The following is a 13,687-nucleotide window of genomic DNA, read 5'->3' as shown; positions in this document are numbered from 1 at the left end:
TCACAAATGCTTATGAGTCATTTAAGGATTTGATAACACTGTAAAATAATGTCTAATTTGTTAACATTAGAAAATGCATTGATAACACTTTATAATAACTGCACTCATTAGTAAATAGTCAGTTCATGCTTTATAAAGCCTTGTCCCAATATCAATAGTCAGTAGTAAGCAGTTTATAAATACAGCTATAAATAGCTTGTCCTTGGTTTATAAGCACATTTATTAAAAATGAGAGTAAGTTATCTTCCTATGAAAAATAAAAGATAAAAATAAACAAACAACAACACAGATTGATACAGAACTCAGAAATTTTATTGTGGATTTATGATAAAGCCTGCAAATGAATTCATACTCCTACTCATACTACTCCATACTCCTTTTTCAACATGATGCCAATATACTGAGATGTTAAATTGTGAATGGGTTTAGGATAGCTTAAATGGTGTTGCCATAGAGATTTATTAAAGTAACATAAAAAAATACAATAGTTATTTTACTATATCTTTACAATTTTTCATTCTAAATCTTCATAATTTTTTATATAAGTAGAAGTCCTCATTTGAAGGAAGCACAGTAAGTTTCATAGCTTTATCATTTTCAAGAGCCAGCATAAAATTTAAACTATCATAACTTATAAATCAAGCTTGCAATTCTTAGTACCTATAATGGCCACCAGAGGGAGCTATAGGATTACTTTTAAATAATTATTGTAGAAACGAGTATGATTTAAATCATTTATAGAAATCTTTAAAAAAAAAATGAATTGTATATATTTTACTGATAAAATGACCCTCACTTAATTAGAATAACAAGCTGAAGTATTTTGAACTGTATATTAAGAATAATTCTTTATAGGCTTTATGGACAGATAACGTTTTGAGTGACTCTTGAAGGTTCAGCACCACATCCTCTTTTACCACTGTTTAAAGAATTAATCTTACAGAATAGGTGTGAATGAATTTTGGATAGCTTGAATGGTTTTGCCGTGATGATTTTTTGAAATAATAGTAAAAAAGGAACCAGTAAATGTCTTTTTATTTTTTTAAAGTGCAGCTTCTAAACACTTAAAAAAAAAAATGTACACATAGAAGACCATTCATTCTGAGGCATATTTCCTCAGAATGACTGGTCTCATGACCATAGTTTCATGACTATACAACACTATATGGATGATAGAAAATTAAAAAAAACTATCATACATCTGATGTCACTCAGTCCCACTGTCACTGTGGGTAATGTGTGTGTGTGTGTGTGTGTGTGTGTGTTAAGTGAATTAGGTGTGAAACTATCAGGGTGCATTTAGTCTCCAGCGCCAACATTTTACAGAACTGCCACTTTCCTGGAGTCTCCAGAATTACTCGGTGTCAGGCTCTGAGAGACTTAAGATTCCAAAAAATGATTTAATTAGAATACCATGAAGTATTGTGAAATACTATATATTAAGTCTTTATATATAGGCTTTATGAACAGATTAGAGTGACTCGTGAAGGACCAGCACCACCTACTCTTGTCCGATGGTTTGAGGAATATATCTTCCAGAATCCGGGATTAAGATTTAGGAGCTCATTTTTATTCCACCTCCTTTCCTGAAAAGTCTATCTTGCAGAATTGACTAAAAATTAATCTTCACATTAATTACTAATTATTTTGCAATTCTTTTTGTCAGTTCTTCTTGACCTGCTTTTTTCTTCTTCTTTTCTGACCTCATGACCCAGTCAGTATTTTTTGTACAATGGTCAAGTAGTAATTTATCCATTTCTGTATTGCATTTGTGTTTGATATTTCTCATGGGTATTTCATAATTTTCGACCTTACAGTTTGAGTTAAAAGTCTATTTTAGCGCATTTCATCTGTAAAAGAAAACATGCCTAATAATTCTGCACACATGAATATAAGGAGTTTTTCTCTTCCAGCTTTCCTGGACTATTGTATAGCACTCATAAATGATTAAATAAAAAATAATGGTAGTTATTAAGATTTATATGGTTAGGAATTGGTAAAATGTGCTTGGAAAAAAATCACAATAAAACAATGTTTTAATGTTTAAGTTTGGAATATTAACTGACATGAATGAATGCTATATAAATATTGTTCATGTTAACATAATGTTTATGAATGGAATCTTATTGTAAAGTGTTACTAAAGTTATACATATATATTGTTCTGTGAATGTGATTTTAAAGTCTAGATGATTCGGATTAACCCTTTAACTGCCATATCCTTTAAAACCTCACTGCCAGAGGGATATTGTGAATGCATGTGCCCGCTGGGCACAGTTTACCTGATGCCACCGGGGTGGCGATGGCACTGGTGGCTTGAGCCCGCCATCGCTGCTTGCAGCTATATTTATTATTATTATTTTTTTCTAACGTTACGGGGGCTTTTGGGGCCCTTAACATGCTTAAAAAGTCTTGAAAATTGGCACACACATTGGAACCTGCGGCCATTAGGGCCGGGCAGAGACTGATACACGGGCGTGGCACAGGGGCTCTACAGCGCCCCCTGGAATATGGAGGGCCATATATCATACATACTTGTACGTAGACGTACGAAACTCGGTACACATATAGAACTCATCAATACAAACAACTTTCGTATTGCATATCATAGGCTCCGCCCAACAGGAAGTTGGCTATTTAGGGTTTAGTATTCATATTTGTCGTCAAAGTTGTGGGGGCTTTTGGAGTCCTTAACATACTCAAAAACTCTTGAAAATTTGCACACACCTTTGGATCTGTGGCCTTTAGGAGCCTGCAGAGGTTGGGACCCGGGCGTGGCACAGGGGCTCTACGGCGCCCCCTGGAACACAGTCATAAATGTTGATGTATAGCTCACACATACTTGCACGTATTAATATGAAACTCAGTACACATATAGATCTCATCGTGCCGAACAACTTGCGTATTGCATGTCATAGGCTCCGCCCAACAGGAAGTCAGCTATTTAGAGTTATGTAAAAAGCGCATGCTCTGGAATTTGATATACTTGTCATAGGTTTTTTACTCGATTGCCACCAAACTCGGTCAACATGATCTCAAGACATTGGGGATGAAAAATTGCCAGGGGATTTTTGATATCTCGAACGGTTTGCTCGTAGCGAGGCGTTGAATTTATGGCGAGAATTGAGAAACAGGAAGTGTCTAATACCATCCACATACATTTCCTAATTTTAATCAAACTTCATCAGATTATTCATTGTATGATGTCGATCGCATATATGTGATTATTAGGAGTCAAAGTTATAGCGCCACCAACTGGCAGCAGGAAGTGTGTCATTTTCAAAATGCTTTGAATTCAGCATCTTATTTTTACTCGATTTGCTTCAAACTTCATCAGAATAATGTTAAAACACAGCCGATATAAATCTGCTGGGGGGATATTGATATCTGAAAATATTGTTGCCGTGGCAACACGTCAAACTGGAATACTTCTCAGGTGATTTTGAGGCATATAACAGGCTTAGAATTTCACAAAACTCTGAACACACATCAGTATTTCTGATAGGAACTTAAATTGTGAATGGATTTTGGATAGCTTGAATGATTTTGCAGTGGTGATTTTTTTAAATGACCTTACAAAGGGAATCATTATTGTATTTTTAAATTGCAGCTTCCAAACACGTCAAAGAATTTTTTCATACAGATGAAAAAGTCATTCTGAGGAAATATGCATAGTTTCACGACTTTACAACACTGTATGGATAACAGAAAACTAAAAAACTGTCAGACATCTCATCTCACTCTGTCCCTCTGTTTGAGTATGTGCTTCAGACTTCCATTGTCTGAGAGAAATTGCGCCCCTACAGGTGCAATTACCGGACTTTTACTTTCACTTTTAAATCGGTTAAAAATACAAACAAATACTTAGATTTAATTCACACTGACAAGCTAAACCAACATATCTGATTATTACCGGTTCAGGGCTCATGGATAAATTATTTCTGGCCAGAGATACGTGAGAAATAGGAGAGATGAATCACCGCTGTGACCACGAGCGTCTTGAGTAAAGAGCTCAGAAAAAAACGAATTTATTCCTGTTTTAAAGCTTTTAAAAATAAATTATTACAGCGATATCACACAATCAACCAATTAGAACACACCAAGAGCTAAATTAAGATGTTTTTGAACTGTTTGTGTGAAAATGAAATATTTGTGGCTGCCTATCTGAAATCACCGCCTCCGATCAGCGCGTACAGTGTCCAGCTCAAAACAAACGAATTTATTCTTGTTTAAGAGCTTTTTTAAATAAAATATTACCACAAATGCACACAATAAACCCATTGTAACACTACAAGAGCTAAATGCAGGTGTTTGTGACCTGTTTAAGTGTGCAAGACTATTTGAAAGCGCGACTGGCAGAATAACATATCTCTTGAGCTGCAGGTTTCTGTCTTTCGTCGTACGAATGAACACATAACGGACAAGATTATTTCAAAACACATAATAGCTTGGCGACTATAAACGAAAACAGCCACGTGAACATAAACTGTTGAGAAATAAATCTGAAGTGGATCTACTGGATTTGAATATTAAAGTGACAACATTTACCACTTGCTTCTGTCTTCAATTGTAATCTATATAAAAAAGGAAACTCATTCTTGGCTGCTTTTTTAATGTGTGCGTATTTATTTATTTACCTTTTTATAGATTTTGTATAATTTCATAGTTTGTGTATTACAATAAAAACAAAATCTCATGGATGTAACAGTACATCTGTTCAGCTCACAGATCAATACTAAGCTGTAATGCAAGCAGAACTTTCACAAATGCTTATGAGTTTTTTAAGGATTTGATAACACTGTAAAATAATGTCTAATTTGTTAACATTAGCAAATGCATTGATAACACTTTATAATAACTGCACTCATTATTAAATAGTCAGTTCATGCTTTATAAAGCCTTGTCCCAATATTAATAGTCAGTAGTAAGCAGTTTATAAATACAGCTATAAATAGCTTGTCCTTGGTTTATAAGCACATTTATTAAAAAGGAGAGTAAGTTATCTTCCTATGAAAAATAAAAGATAAAAATAAACAAACAACAACACAGATTGATACAGAACTCAGAAATTTTATTGTGGATTTATGATAAAATCAGCCTGTAAATGAATTCATACTCCTCCTCATACTACTCCATACTCCTTTTTCAACATGATGCCAATATACTGAGATGTTAAATTGTGAATGGGTTTAGGATAGCTTAAATGGTGTTGCCATAGAGATTTATTAAAGTAACATAAAAAAATACAATAGTTATTTTACTATATCTTTACAAATTTTCATTCTAACTCTTCATAATTTTTTACATAAGTAGAAGTCCTCATTTGAAGGAAGCACAGTAAGTTTCATAGCTTTATTTTTTTCAAGAGCCAGCATAAAATTAAAACTATCATAACTTATAAATCAAGCTTGCAATTCTTAGTACCTATAATGGCCACCAGAGGGAGCTATAGGATTACTTTTAAATAATTATTGTAGAAACTAGTATGATTTAAATCATTTATAGAAATCTTTCAAATAAAATAATATGTATTTTAGGAATTTTACTGATAAAATGACCCTCACTTAATTAGAATAACAAGCTGAAGTATTGTGAACTGTATATTAAGAATAATTCTTTATAGGCTTTATGGACAGATACGTTTTGAGTGACTCTTGAAGGTTCAGCATCACATCCTCTTTTACCACTGTTTAAAGAATTAATCTTACAGAACAGGTGTGAATGAATTTTGGATAGCTTGAATGGTTTTGTCGTGGTGATTTTTTGAAATAATAGTAAAAAAGGAACCAGTAAATGTCTTTTTATTTTTTTAAAGTGCAGCTTCTAAACACTTCAAAAAAAAAAATGTACACATAGAAGACAATTCATTCTGAGGCATATTTCCTCAGAATGACTGGTCTCATGACAATAGTTTCATGACTATACAACACTATATGGATGATAGAAAATTAAAAAACTATCATACATCTGATGTCACTCAGTCCCACTGTCACTGTGGGTAGTGTGTGTGTGTGTGTGTGTGTGTGTGTGTTAAGTGAATTAGGTGTGAAACTATCAGAGAGCATTTAGTCTCCAGCGCCAACATTTTACAGAACTGCCACTTTCCTGGAGTCTCAGAATTACAATGTGTCAGGCTCTGAGAGACTTAAGATTCCAAAAAATGATTTAATTAGAATACCATGAAGTATTGTGAAATACTATATATTAAGACTTTATATATAGGCTTTATGAACAGATTAGAGTGACTCGTGAAGGACCAGCACCACCTCCTCTTGTCCGATGGTTTGAGGAATATATCTTCCAGAATCCGGGATTAAGATTTAGGAGCTCATTTTTATTCCACCTTCTTTCCTGAAAGTCTGTCTTGCAGAATTGACTAAAAATTAATCTTCACATTAATTCCTAATTCTTTTGCAATTCTTTTGTCAGTTCTTCTTGACCTGTTTTTCTCTTCCAGCTTTCCTGGAGTATTGTATAGCACTCATAAATGATTAAATAAAAAGTAATGGTAGTTATTAAGATTGATATGGTTTGGAATTGGTAAAATGTGCTTGGAAAAAAATCACAATAAAACAATGTTTTAATGTTTAAGTTTGGAATATTAACTGACATGAATGAATGATATATAAATATAGTTCATGTTAACACAATGTTTATAAATGGAATCTTATTGTAAAGTGTTACTAAAGTTTTATATATATATATATATATATATATATATATATATATATATATATATATATATATATATATATATATATTGTTCTGTGAATGTGATTTTAAAGTCTAGATGATTCGAATTAACCCTTTAACTGCCATATTCTTTAAAACCTCACTGCCAGAGGGATATTGTGAATGCATGTGCCCGCTGGGCACAGTTTACCTGATGCCACCGGGGTGGCGATGGCATTGGTGGCTTGAGCCCGCCATCGCTGCTTGCAGCTATATTTTTTTATTATTATTATTATTATTATTATTATTATTATTTTTTTTTTTTTATTTTTTTTTTTTTCAACGTCTCGGGGGCTTTTGGGGCCCTTAACGTGCTTAAAAAGTCTTGAAAATTGGCACACAGATTGGAACCTGCGGCCATTAGGGCCGGGCAGAGACTGATACACGGGCGTGGCACAGGGGCTCTACAGCGCCCCCTGGAATATGGAGGGCCATATATCATACATTCTTGCTCGTAGACGTATGAAACTCGGTACACATATAAATCTCATCAATCCAAACAACTTTTGTATTGCATATCATAGGCTCCGCCCAACAGGAAGTTGGCTATTTAGGGTTTAGTATTCAAATTTTTCGTCAAAGTTGTGGGGGCTTTTAGGGTCCTTAACATACTCAAAAACTCTTGAAAATTTGCGCACACTTTGGAATTGGTGGCCTTTAGGAGCCTGCAGAGGCTGGGACCCGGGCGTGGCACAGGGGCTCTACGGCGCCCCCTGGAACACAGTCAGAAATGTTGATGTATAGCTCACACATACTTGCACATATTCATATGAAACTCAGTACACATATAGATCTCATCGTGCCGAACAACTTTCGTATTGCATGTCATAGGCTCCACCCAACAGGAAGTCAGCTATTTAGAGTTATGTAAAAAGCGCATGCTCTGGAATTTGAAATACTTGTCATAGGTTTTTTTCTCGATTGCCGCCAAACTCGGTCAACATGATCTCAAGACACTGGGGATGAAAAATTGCCAGGGGATTTTTGATATCTCAAACGGTTTGCTCGTGGCGAGGCGTTGAAATTATGGCGAGAATTGAGAAACAGGAAGTGTCTAATACCATCCACATACATTTCCTGATTTTAATCAAACTTCATCAGATTATTCGTTGTATGATGTCGATCGCATATATGTGACTATTAGGAGTCAAAGTTATAGCGCCACCAACTGGCAGAAGGAAGTGTGTCATTTTCAAAATGATTTGAATTCAGCATCTTATTATTACTCGATTTGCTTCAAACTTCATCAGAATAATGTTAAAACACAGCCGATATAAATCTGCAAGGGGGATATTGATATCTAAAAAATTGTTGGCGTGGCAACATGTCAAACTGGAATACTTCTCAGGTGATTTTGAGGCAAATAACATACTTAGAATTTCACAAAACTCTGAACACACATCAGTATTTCTGATAGGAACTTAAATTGTGAATGGATTTTGGATAGCTTGAATGATTTTGCCGTGGTGATTTTTTTAAATGACCTTACAAAGGGAATCATTATTGTATTTTTAAATTGCAGCTTCCAAACACGTCAAAGAATTTTTTCATACAAATGAAAAAGTCATTCTGAGGAAATATGCATAGTTTCACGACTTTACAACACTGTATGGATAACAGAAAATTAAAAAACTGTCAGACATCTCATCTCACTCTGTCCCTCTGTTTGAGTATATGTGCTTAGACTTCCATTGTCTGAGAGAAATTGCGCCCCTACAGGTGCAATTACCGGACTTTTACTTTCACTTTTAAATCGGTTAAAAATACAAATAAATACTTAGATTTAATTCACACTGACAAGCTAAACCAACATATCTGATTATTACCGGTTCAGGGCTCATGGATAAATTATTTCTGGCCAGAGATACGTGAGAAATAGGAGAGATGAATCACCGCTGTGACCACGAGCGTCTGGAGTAAAGAGCTCAGAAAAAAAACGAATTTATTCCTGTTTTAAAGCTTTTAAAAATAAATTATTACAGCGATATCACACAATCAACCAATAAGAACACACCAAGAGCTAAATTAAGATGTTTTTGAACTGTTTGTGTGAAAATGAAATATTTGTGGCTGCCTATCTGAAATCACGCCTCCGATCAGCGCGTACAGTGTCGAGCTCAAAACAAACGAATTTATTCTTGTTTAAGAGCTTTTTTAAATAAAATATTACCACAAATGCACACAATAGACCCATTGTAACACTACAAGAGGTAAATGCAGGTGTTTGTGACCTGTTTAAGTGTGCAAGACTATTTGAAAGCGCGACTGGCAGAATAACATATATCTCTTGAGCTGCAGGTTTCTGCCTTTCGTCGTACGAACGAACACATCACGGACAAGATTATTTCAAAACACATAATTGCTTGGCGAATATAAACGAAAACAGCCACGTGAACATAAACTGGATCTACTGGATTTGAATATTAAAGTGACCACATTTACCACTTGCTTCTGTCTTCAATTTTAATCTATATAAAAAAGGAAACTCATTCGACTTGGCTGCTTTTTTAATGTGTGCGTACTTATTTATTTACCTTTTTATACATTTTGTATAATTTCATAGTATGTGTATTACAATTATAAAAACAAAAATAAATTTAGCCACTCACATAGAAATAGCTTAGGCCTTAACCTTTTTCTGACAGTTTTAGGGATTTTTAAAAATCCTAAAAAAAACTTATTTGTGCTGCAAATAATAATTTCAAACTCATTTGATACTGACCTATGACATCCTGTGACATTATATTTATTTGAATTTACATAATCTCATGGATGTAACAGTAAATCTGTTCAGCTCACAGATCAATACTAAGCTGTAATGCAAGCAGAACTTTCACAAATGCTTATGAGTCATTTAAGGATTTGATAACACTGTAAAATAATGTCTAATTTGTTAACATTAGCAAATGCATTGATAACACTTTATAATAACTGCACTCATTAGTAAATAGTCAGTTCATGCTTTATAAATCCTTGTCCCAATATTAATAGTCAGTAGTAAGCAGTTTATAAATACAGCTATAAATAGCTTGTCATTGGTTTATAAGCACATTTATTAAAAAGGAGAGTAAGTTATCTTCCTATGAAAAATAAAAGATAAAAATAAACAAACAACAACACAGATTAATACAGAACTCAGAAATTTTATTGTGGATTTATGATAAAATCAGCCTGTAAATGAATTCATACTCCTCCTCATACTACTCCATACTCCTTTTTCAACATGATGCCAATATACTGAGATGTTAAATTGTGAATGGGTTTAGTATAGCTTAAATCGTGTTACCATAGAGATTTATTAAAGTAACATAAAAAAATACAATAGTTATTTTACTATATCTTTACAAATTTTCATTCTAACTCTTCATAATTTTTTATATAAGTAGAAGTCCTCATTTGAAGGAAGCACAGTAAGTTTCATAGCTTTATTTTTTTCAAGAGCCAGCATAAAATTAAAACTATCATAACTTATAAATCAAGCTTGCAATTCTTAGTACCTATAATGGCCACCAGAGGGAGCTATAGGATTACTTTTAAATAATTATTGTAGAAACTAGTATGATTTAAATCATTTATAGAAATCTTTCAAATAAAATAATATGTATTTTAGGAATTTTACTGATAAAATGACCCTCACTTAATTAGAATAACAAGCTGAAGTATTGTGAACTGTATATTAAGAATAATTCTTTATAGGCTTTATGGACAGATACGTTTTGAGTGACTCTTGAAGGTTCAGCACCACATCCTCTTTTACCACTGTTTAAAGAATTAATCTTACAGAACAGGTGTGAATGAATTTTGGATAGCTTGAATGGTTTTGTCGTGGTGATTTTTTGAAATAATAGTAAAAAAGGAACCAGTAAATGTCTTTTTATTTTTTTAAAGTGCAGCTTCTAAACACTTCAAAAAAAAGAAAAAATGTACACATAGAAGACAATTCATTCTGAGGCATATTTCCTCAGAATGACTGGTCTCATGACAATAGTTTCATGACTATACAACACTATATGGATGATAGAAAATTAAAAAACTATCATACATCTGATGTCACTCAGTCCCACTGTCACTGTGGGTAATGTGTGTGTGTGTGTGTTAAGTGAATTAGGTGTGAAACTATCAGAGAGCATTTAGTCTCCAGCGCCAACATTTTACAGAACTGCCACTTTCCTGGAGTCTCCAGAATTACTCGGTGTCAGGCTCTGAGAGACTTAAGATTCCAAAAAATGATTTAATTAGAATACCATGAAGTATTGTGGAATACTATATATTAAGGCTTTATATATAGGCTTTATGAACAGATTAGAGTGACTCGTGAAGGACCAGCACCACCTCCTCTTGTTCGATGGTTTGAGGAGTATATCTTCCAGAATCTGGGATTAAGATTTAGGAGCTCAGTTTTATTCCACCTCCTTTCCTGAAAGTCTGTCTTGCAGAATTGACAAAAAATTAATCTTCACATTATTTCCTAATTATTTTGCAATTCTTTTTGTCAGTTCTTCTTGACCTGTTTTTCTCTTCCAGCTTTCCTGGACTATTGTATGGCACTCATAAATGATTAAATAAAAAATAATGGTAGTTATTAAGATTGATATGGTTTGGAATTGGTAAAATGTGCTCGGAAAAAAATCACAATAAAACAATGTTTTAATGTTTAAGTTTGGAATATTAACTGACATGAATGAATGCTATATAAATATTGTTCATGTTAACATAATGTTTATGAATGGAATCTTATTGTAAAGTGTTACTAAAGTTATATATATATATATATATATATATATATATATATTGTTCTGTGAATGTGATTTTAAAGTCTAGATGATTCGGATTAACCCTTTAACTGCCATATCCTTTAAAACCTCACTGCCAGAGGGATATTGTGAATGCATGTGCCCGCTGGGCACAGTTTACCTGATGCCACCGGGGTGGCGATGGCATTGGTGGCTTGAGCCCGCCATCGCTGCTTGCAGCTATATTTATTATTATTATTATTAGGGCCCGAGCACCGATGGTGTGAGGACCCTCTTGGAATTGCTCCGTTTATTATTAGCGCTCAAGCCTGGAGGGCAAGAGCCCTATTGTTTTTCTTAGGATTATTTGTTATTAGGGCTCAAGCCTGGAGGGCGAGAGCCCTATTGTTTTCCTTAGGATTATTTTTTATTATTATTTTTTTTTTAATTTTTTTTCTAACGTTACGGGGGCTTTTGGGGTCCTTAACATGCTCGAAAACTCTTGAAAATTGGCACACAGATTGGAACCTGCGGCCATTAGGGTCGGGCAGAGACTGATACACGGGCGTGGCACAAGGGCTCTACAGCGCCCCCTGGAATACTGAGGGCCATATATCACACATACTTGCACGTAGACACATGAAACTCGGTACACATGTAGATCTCATTAAACCAAACAACTTTCGTACTGCATGTCATAGGCTCCGCCCAACAGGAAGTTGGCTATTTAGGGTTTATTATTCATATTTTTGGTCAAAGTTGTGGGGGCTTTTGGGGTCCCTAACATACTCAAAAACTCTTGAAAATTTGCACACACTTTGGAATCTGTGCCCTTTAGGAGCCTGCAGAGGCTGGGACCCGGGTGTGGCACAGGGGCTCTACGGCGCCCCCTGGAACACAGTCATAAATGTTGATGTATAGCTCACACATACTTGCACATATTCATATGAAACTCAGTACACATATAGATCTCATTGTGCCAAACAATTTTCGTATTGCTTGTCATAGGCTCCGCCCAACAGGAAGTCAGCTATTTAGAGTTATGTAAAAAGCGCATGCTCTGGAATTTGATATACTTGTCATAGGTTTTTTACTCGTTTACCACCAAACTCGGTCAACATGATCTCAAGACATTGGGGATGAAAAATTGCCAGGGGATTTTTGATATCTCGAACGGTTTGCTCGTGGTGAGGCGTTGAAATTATGGCGAGAATTGAGAAACAGGAAGTGTCTAATACCATCCACATACATTTCCTGATTTCAATCAAACTTCATCAGATTATTCATTGTATGATGTCGATCACATATATGTGACTATTAGGAGTCAAAGTTATAGCGCCACCAACTGGCAGCAGGAAGTGTGTCATTTTCAAAATGCTTGGAATTCAGCATCTTATTTTTACTCGATTTGCTTCAAACTTCATCAGAATAATGTTAAAACACAGCCGATATAAATCTGCTGGGGGGATATTGATATCTAAAAATATTGTTGCCGTGGCAACATGTCAAACTGGAATACTTCTCAGGTGATTTTGAGGCATATAACATGCTTAGAATTTCATCAAACTCAGAACACATATCAGTATTAGTGACAGCTAGACACTGGCAAAAGTTCATAAGAGGGTGTGGAAGAGGCACTCTATAGCGCCACCTTTTGTCAAAAGTGGGGGGGTTAGTTTTAGCTACAAACACCAAACTCGGTACAAAAATTGTTCTTTTTAAGACGGACAACTTTCTAATTCACAGTCATCAGCTACGACCAACAGGAAGTCGGCTATTTTGATTTGAATGTGGATTTTTTTTACATTTAGCTGTGAATTAATGCATACTGCTCAGAGGAGAGTAACACTATACACACCAAACTTTGTCTACATGTTGAAAAAACATTGAGGAACTTAAATTGTGAATGGGTTTTGGATAGCTTGGATGGTTTAGTGGTGGTGATTTTTTTAAATGACAGTAAAAATGGAATTATTAATTTTCCTGCATTTTTAAATTCCAAACACTTCAAAACCTTTTTTCATACAGAAAAAAAAGTCATTCTGAGGAAATATGCATAGTTTCATGACTTTAACACTGTATGGATAACAGAAAATTAAAAAACTGTCAGACATCTGATCTCACTCTATCCCCGTTTGAGTGTGTGTGCTTAGACTTACATTGTCTGAGAGAAATAGCGCCCCTACAGGTGCAATTCCCGCAAAAAAAGGGAGGAGACTCTCT

General features: G+C 34.6%; 1 protein-coding gene and 1 long non-coding RNA gene across 3 annotated transcripts in view; both read right to left on the bottom strand.

The window, feature by feature from the left end:
* The window catches only part of LOC127977424 (genetic suppressor element 1-like), an 870,445-nt gene that overhangs the window by 86,144 nt on the left and 770,614 nt on the right, over positions 1-13,687 (bottom strand). The window lies entirely within an intron of this gene.
* Positions 11,524-13,687, bottom strand: part of LOC127977436 (uncharacterized) — a 37,368-nt gene continuing 35,204 nt past the window's right edge. For both annotated transcript variants that reach the window (XR_008158211.1, XR_008158210.1), the window contains one exon: positions 11,524-11,645. This is a non-coding gene — a long non-coding RNA (uncharacterized LOC127977436). The remainder of the gene's footprint in view (positions 11,646-13,687) is intronic.

This window comes from Carassius gibelio, chromosome B18, assembly GCF_023724105.1.
Source record: "Carassius gibelio isolate Cgi1373 ecotype wild population from Czech Republic chromosome B18, carGib1.2-hapl.c, whole genome shotgun sequence".
Taxonomy (NCBI): domain Eukaryota; kingdom Metazoa; phylum Chordata; class Actinopteri; order Cypriniformes; family Cyprinidae; genus Carassius; species Carassius gibelio.
Note: the sequence above shows the minus strand (reverse complement) of the source record. Positions and strands in the feature narration are given on the sequence as shown.